Here is an 8,674-nt window from a genome sequence, read left to right on the forward strand (position 1 = left end):
GAGGAACAACAAGCACATATGTTGCAAGGAATAAATAAAAAAAAACGATCGATCAATGAAGCTTTCAGCCTTATAGAATCTTAGATTTGTCCGCTCACATATAAAACTAATATTACTGCATAGGCCTATGCGATTTTTTTGTTGTGAAACTGTGAATTTACTAATGTTCCCTTTTAAAAGATATGATGCGTGGTAAATATGTTAGTGTAACAAATTAAGACAGGGTTTTAAAAACAACTCAGTGTACATTTCAGGACATGTTTTGTGGTTTATATGATTTATATACATTATAATGTACAGTGTATAAACTGGTTTTGCGATAAACTATTTACACAGCAGTGCTTTTGCACCGATTACGTTGGTTTCATATGAATAATTTAATAACCACGCACATGGTGGCTGGTTGCAGGTTAACCAGCGGGCGCATTTACGTGGTTGTTCTGGAAACGGGGCTTTTACCAGACACCGTCCTACATGTGGCGGGACACAGACGGCAACCACACTGGCAACGTGAGAGTCTTACTGGAAAGCTTTTCGTCCCGAAAACCTGAGCACTTCATTATGATTAAAAACACACAAGGCTTTGGAGATGTTTGTGGCAGTTGCTCTTAATTAAAAACATGCAGAGTTAAGAGGCGATTTTTCTAGAGTGCCCTCGAGTTATGCATTTTATTTTTCTGTCTGATACCTCCGTTCTATCCACGATTCGTTAGTGAGGCTCCGCAGGAAAGCTGCACTTTTTATGTATTTTTAATGTAGCCAGTATATCGTGATATATATTCAAATATGTTCCTTACATTTTTCATTTTATATGTCCTCATACGTTACCGTTACGCTGGGGCTAGCGTTCGGGGTTTCAGTCATAAAACTAATTTAATGAATCCAGTTCGATGCATACATGGGATTCCTCTGAGCCTGTAGGGAGACGCAGCTGGAATCAAAAGACGGAATTAAGAAAGCAGGAGTAATTTCTAAAGGACGGCACCGCAGACATGAAAAATTCGATTCTCTCTCTCTTTCTTTTTAAATTTTTTTTCTAGCACAACTGACACCAGACAGCTGGAGTTTAAAGAAGATTAAATTGCAGAATCAGAAGTCCCGTTCGATGGGAGACAGCTGGAATGTGAAGGAGATGAAATTGCAGGATCAAAAGGTCCAATGGGAAGCTTCCTTTGACTGCCGCTGTTTGGGGACAAAAAGAACACAACGCATCTCCTCTGAGACTTCTCTTGTAGGCCCTTGATACCAACACATCCATCTACTATCCTACTCTCTGACCCAGCAGACATTTTTTTTTTGCGTTTTAGATTCTTGTGCTCACGGTTCACTTTCTAAGGGCATCATAGTTTCATTCATCTATGATTTGTAGAGCATGCTGAGTAAACATCAGCTTTTTAATGATTTAAAAAAAAAAATAAGAATAAAAAAAAAACGGAAGGTTTAACGCTAACGTTCCACAAACTCAAACTCCAGGTGAGTGGTGGATCTTGCGGATGTGGATGAGGCTCCTTCTGCTCAAGGTCCTTCTTCTGTGCTGTGATTTTAAAAACAGATAGTATATTTTGGACCCTTATCTGTGTTGTTTTTCCTTTTTTATGTCCAACCTGGGACTTTCGCTTCTCTCGTTTCCTTTTCATTTACACTCTACTTCATGCCAAGGCATTAAACAGAACTTATAACGTTCAGCAAATGCACACTGTTAAGTTGTCATTTATAATGGTTAATCTGCATACATCATATAACATGCACCACCCTAATGATATATTACACTATTGCTCTAGGACTGCAGATCTACCCCTTAGCCCCCGCTTTCTCTGAGAGGAACTGCATGCTGGTCTTATGTTCGTGTGGATTTCCTCCAGGAACTCCTGCTTTTTTTCTAGACACACATACTTCAGACAGATTTTTTGTTAATAATCAACTTGTTCATTATCATATTCCAAACCACTCTTCTAACAATCAGCAAGATATTTCCCCTCACCTAAAAAGATCTTGCATTGCCTTTGAATAAATCTAGGTTCTCTGCGTCAAGAAAACGGATGGGTGAGAGTGCGTCACGCGTGCAAATGAGTCGAAGTGTCTGGAAGTTTCTGGAGGGCTGTGTCAAACTTTGAACTCTTTTAATACTCATCGCTCCAGCCGTTGCCCTTCATGTGGGCCTTTGTTCACATGTGTGTCCATCCCTGCTAGCACAGCAACGCAAATGCTGTATGGCTCAGCTACATTCATTACATTTGCTTATTTAGCAGAAAGATTTACTCAAAGCAATATACTTCTGCTCATTAACAGAACTGGCATGTGAGGAGAGTCGGGTGGGCTAGCATCCCCAGACCAGTTGGGGTTAAAGGCTGAAATGCATAATATTATTCTCTCTCCTATGGGGTTTGAGCCCAGAACCTTCCACACATGAGCACTGACCCCTAACCTATCAAGCTGCAAACCCATAATGGTACTAGTATTAGTACTGCTAATCAGCTAGGCTAGCAATGTCACTGAGTCTCCAGGGAAGCCTAGTCAGGTGCTCTGATACCTGTGTTGCTGTCAGTTGGGAAATATTCCCAGTTACTTGCTTTTCTCGCTAACAGGCTAACAGCCTAACTAATGTCCCTGGCAAAAATCACGATTCCTCTGATCCTAGTGGATGCTGCTCCTACATATGTTGCTGTTATGTCAGGCAGAAGGGGGCTATGCTTGTGCAGAGCTGGCTGCTGATGCCCCAAGTCATGTCACTTTCAATGCCTGAATGCCTGTTCAAAAGCGCTATTATTCAGACCTAAATATCTCTCAGTCTCCGTTATTCCGAAAGCCTTCAAACCAGCCGCTAAGTGCCTCCCTAGAAAAATCGGAAAATTGATTCGCTTCAGGCAGCAAAAGGCTCCCTTTAAGAAGTCAATTCTCTATTATTCCTCAAAAAGAGGATGAAGAAAGCTGTGGAATGTGAAAGAGAGTGTGAAAAAGCAAGATATGGAGGGAAGGGGTGGAGGGGGTTGACAGAGCTGATGTTTTATGTATAAAGTTGTAATACTTTCATAAAAAAAATTGCATAATAAATATGGCGATCCCTGCAGTATAACACACTTTATGATCACTTTTCAGGTTTTATTTTGTATTTCTTTTTGCCTTGATTCATGCTGACTATGGAAAATGTCTTCAGTTTGCTCAGTACTGATGCTCTGTACTTTGAAGTTGATTTAGTTTTGTCCAAAGTGTCTTTTTTCTCTAGAAAAATGGGTTATTACTTTAGCATGAGTAGTAATGCAGTGATAAACTCCTAGAAGGACTCCTGGCTGCCCCCTTGAGGCCAAGTAAGTAATTAATAAAGACTCGTGTCTTGTTCCATACATCCATACAGTGGATACAGTGGCTTTATTACAATATATCTAAATAAGGCTCCATTTGACATCACTTGACAGCTCGTGCATAAAATTCATGGCAAAATGTTGATCTTCTTTACAATGGTTTAAAATTTAATGAGCACACCTGTGGCCGCAGGCTTGTGTTCAGCATGAAAGGACACGAGCTTAACATGCCTTCCAGATGCATTTCACATTTATGCGTTTAGCAGACGCTTTGGTCCAAAGCGACCTACAAGCGAGGAGCAGCCAGTGTCCCTGGAGTTATTGGGCTTAAGTGCCTCGCTCAAGAGCCCAACAGTGATATCATTCTGCCAGGCACGAGTTTTGAACCAGTGACCTTCCAATCGTTGGAAAAGAGCCTCACACCGCTCCTCACACCATCTCATCGCGGCTTCTCTCGCCGCTTGGTCTGCTGCAATTTTGGGCAGACTGATCTAGACCAAGTGTTCTTCGTTGTTTCACGTGTTGTAATGCAAACACACACAGACACACACGTTCTGTCCTGCCGTCGCTGCCCTCCTTACTCAGGACGGCTCACACATGTTATCCCCTCTGTCAGCTGCTCCCTCTGGTACCCCCTCCCTCTCTTCCCCTTGTTCCATTTAAAAATCCAGTCACCCCCCCCCCCCACCCCCCATAGGAGGACCTGTTGAGTGGATCCAGTCTGTGCCAATTCCACAGACATGCTTTGAATTTAGCTGCTCTCTTCCACACTCCTCTCCCCCTGATCCCCCTCTCCTCTGCTCTTCAGGCTCTGCAGTGTGCGTCTCTGCCTCTTGGCATGTCCTCAGTCTTTCCAAGCTTTGAAGACACTTCAGATTTCTAATAAAAGACAGGTCCTCACCACAACAAAAAGCCATCTTAGAGTTTTTCATAAACAATGTATTTCTTTTCTCCCCCCTTTAACATCTTTTACGCAGTTCCCCCTCCCTCTCTCTCTCCTTCTCTCCCTCTCTCTCCCTCCTTTTTTTCAGTCTTGGCTTGCGAAGGGGTACATGCACTTGCTAAGCTTTTTCTGTGGGTTCGCTGCTCTCTGGAACACATTAGCAGCCAAGAGGGAGGGAGAGCTGGTGGAAGGGAATGAGAGAGATGGAATGAGAGGGAGCTGAGAATGAAGGGAGAGAACAGGTAACGGTTAATGAACGTGTGCGTGTTTGTGTGGCTTGGCTGTGTTTGCGTGCAAGATGTTCTGATGAACACAAATCACTGGTCATGTAATCCTGCGAAGCCCAAAGCTGTGAGTCAATGTGATCCGTTTATCAAGGGCATCTCAGCCTGGGAGGATCCCAGTCGTGCAGGATCCCCCCCCTTGCCCTGTCACTGCCAAATCTTTCCCCTCCACTCCCCCACCTTTACCAGCCTTTCTAGTCCTGACCTGGCGATTAATCAACGGCACTTTCCAAATAGGTACTGATAGCTCCGGTTCTGAGTGGCCCGCCCCATCTGCCTCGCCCCCCGTCTCGCGTCTTGCCTGTCGAATGCCATGGCCCCTCTGACTGTCCGTTCTGCTCACATACCCCTCTTTCAGCTGGCAGGGCTGCCTCGCCACAGCCATGGAATTCAAAGTAAATAAATGGACATTTTTCTGCCACTTTTTCTAGGAGAAGAATAACAGAGTTTGTAGCATGTGTGTGAAGCTGCAAACCGCAGCCTCATTGGAGCTATTAGGGGCTGGCTGGGAAGGAACACAGAGCAGGACCAGATGGAGCAGCTGTACACAGCCATCACACACACACACACACACACACACACATACAAATACACACAACCTTTCCATCCCCACAGTCAGGAATGCTCACTTTCCCATCCCGGAACGCAGTGCCACGTGCTCGCACACATGCCCACCGTCTGTCCCCGCTCCGGTTTCCCGATTCAAACACCGAGCCGCAGACACGCTAACCATGCCAAGTCCTACGCTTGGGAACATGTGTCAGGGACATATCAGCCAACCCCACAAAGAGGTGCAGATGGAGGTGGTGTGTGGCCTGGTGGGTTAGGATGCTGTGTCCATAATCGAATGATTGTTGGTTCAGATCCTGTGATCACAAAGGTGATTTTGCCAGTGTGTCCTTGAGCGAGGTCTGCAATCCCAATTACTCCAAGTAAGGGTGTATCTAGACATTCTGGGGGCCCCTGGCAAAACGTCACCTTGGGTCCTCCTGTCCAGTTTTACACATTCAAGGGCCCCTGTCAAGTGCTGCGGTCTCTGAATCTGCCACTGGCTCAGAATTTGGCAGACCCTGCTTTCTCAACTGTAAGCCTTTGGAAAATACATTGTATGCACTGCCCCCATATTTAAATTGCCACAGCCACTATCATTAAACGCTGCTCGTCCAGTTTAGAGTACAGGTGCTAACTGGTGGTTTTCCCATAATCAATCTGTGTATCTGGGTGTCAGAATATTGATGTAATTTACATGCTTGACTCAGGAGGATAAAAGCAATCTTTGGGTTACCACCTCACAGCTTTAACCAGCTTTGTATATATATTATAACATGCAGTGTATACTGTACATGGTCTATATGTGCTCAAATCCAGGTGTTTCTTTTTTTATAACATTTTCTATCCAGTGATTTCTCATGCTACCTACACACTGGCCCAACGAAGTGCTAACTGTACAGTGAAGGATTATAGCAGTGCTGACAGCAGAGTATTAAAGCAAATCACTTTATTTATCACATTGCTTGACATTTGGTAAGTATAAGTGAGTGACAAACGTGTGCAAATTTACAACAGCAACAATGAAATAGTGCAAATAAAAGTAATCGTGCAAATAGTAAGTTAATTTATAATTTGCCTTTCGCAGACAAGAGGTCACAAAGCACTGTACAGCACTAAAACACTTAAAGATAAAACAAAAACAAGGAAAAGTAAAACAAACTGCAAAAAAACAACAGAATGCAAGCAAAAGACTACTCAACTCAATTAAAATGGCTGCTTAAACAAAAAGTCTTTAAGAAGAAATAGAAAAAGATGCAATAATAAATAGTGTGCAAATTAAAAGAGATAAATGTGACAAATACAATGAATGGCATATTAATGCAGGGTTGCCAACTCTCATGCATCTGGCGTGACACGTTGTCAGACTCATGTAAGGAATCTTACGGCAAATCCTTATCATTCCATTATAAACCTAAAAATAGCTACATCAAAAGTGTTGGGGTAATGTGCAAACCCTACAGACTATTTACAAGGTAATAAAACTGTTACATACATGTAAATGTGTGTGCAGACTTGTCTTGAATTGAAAATTTCATTCCAGCCAGCTAATGTTAATGTACATATACAGTTAATGTAGATATATATGTGGTGAATATGGATGACAGAATGAGTTGATTAGTCTGAGTTTAGTGTGGGACTAGCTGTGTGCACTCACAATCAAATGCTAACTATATTGTACAGAATGCGCTCAAAACCAAGTGCTAACCGTAGAGTATGTGATTATAGCAGTGTATGTTCACAATAAAATACTAGCTGTAGAGTATGGGATTACAGAAGTGTGTGCTCAGCCAAGTGCTAACCGTAGAGCATGTGATTATAGTAGTGCGTGTTCGCAGTAAAATACTTAACTGCATAGTACGAGATTATCATAGTGTGCGCTCACAATCAGAGATGGACAGTATTTCAGTCAAAAGTATTTAAAATATCTAATTTCTTGTGAATATTTTGCGATTTGCATTGTGTTTGCAGATTTTTAAAAAAAATTTGTAACAAAATACTTAGGCTATGTATTTAAAATAGTTCAAATACTTAATAAAATATGTAATTATTATTTATTTTTATCATTTTAAGGAACTTCATCACCAGGTTACCTACATAACTATAATGTCACTAGCAAGATAATTCGCAAGTTATAGTGCACAAGAGGCCACGTCCTATTACTGTGTTTTGGCTATAGGAGAGCAAATCACGTGACACGTCCTGTTGGGCCCAGCTTACTGTGAACTTCGTTTTTCCATGTCCAGTGTCCTGTACTACGAAGCTGGGTTACTGGCTTATCGGGGTAACTTTTCGGATTTAAGGTACCACCGTTTAAATGGACTTCATATTCGTTCACTTACATTTTGCCCAGACTACTTTAAATCGGACAATTACCCCGCTAAGCCAGTAACCCCGCTTCTTAGTACAGGCCACAGTAATCCAAGGAAAGAAACGGCTTTGGTACTACGTACATATTGCTCTAAGGTAAGGTATATACTGTAGTAAGATATACTATCAGCTATTGCTCACTGAATGTCGTTATGAGAGAGAAAAATGGAGCAATTAGCAAACAGCAGCGCTGTGCTTTAGAACTTGTGAATTAGCTTGCTAGCCTGCTAGGTACATTCTAGTTAATTTCAACAGGCATGCTCAGGCAGTGGCATCTTGTCGTTTATCATATACGGAGGGCTTCTTTAGCGATAAATCAGGCTAGCTACTTGTGTTCCTAAGGACAACATTAATTTATATCAGCTAAACGTAGGCGTTTTTAGGGCCACTGAGAGTCTGTGTGAAAAGGAGAACCAACTGTTAAACTTTACATTGCACAATGTATGTATGGTTCCGTTTTTTGAGCGCATATCTAAAACCCTTTTCTTCTTTGAATTTGCACATGTTCAGCACCGTACTATAAGACGCTTAAAAAAAAGCGTTGTTCTGCCTCCTTGCCTACACATGCACACACCGACACCCTGGCACTAATTCTCTGGGAAACATTGGGTATATAAACGTTCACGATCTGGTATCGCGGTTTCAGAGGACGAACACCCCCCCCCCATTAATCTGCCTGTGCAGCCTGTTGAGCTCTCATGAAGTTATACTATAATATATGTAAATCACAAAATCATTATTCTGTTTAAAGTCTGGGCAAGCTGTATGTTTTGTAAATACTACACATTACCAGAGCTGGAACGCATTCGTCGTGTACCGTTATTATTTTACATTAATTTTTGTATTTTAAAATGACAAATTACTTGTATTTTAATGAAATATGTTTTGTCACACCAGGATTTTATATTTCATTTTGTTACATTTCATGAACAAGTATTTGTAATTTGTAACAAGATACGTTTTATGTATTTGTGCCCATCTCTAATCACAACCAAGTGCTAACTACGTAGTATGGATTTATAGCAGTATGTGCTCACAATGAAATACTAACTGTAGAGTACAGGATTAAGTCAACGTGTGCTGGCAATCAAATTCTATGGGTAGAGTATGGGTTAAAGAAGTTCATACATGCAAACAAGTACTAACTGTAGAGTACTGGATCATGAGTATGTGCAAACAGCTAAACGCTAACTGTACAGCACATCATAGCAGTGTGAGTTCACAACCAA

This window comes from Brienomyrus brachyistius, chromosome 10 (genome assembly GCF_023856365.1).
Source record: "Brienomyrus brachyistius isolate T26 chromosome 10, BBRACH_0.4, whole genome shotgun sequence".
Classification (NCBI taxonomy): Eukaryota; Metazoa; Chordata; class Actinopteri; order Osteoglossiformes; family Mormyridae; genus Brienomyrus; species Brienomyrus brachyistius.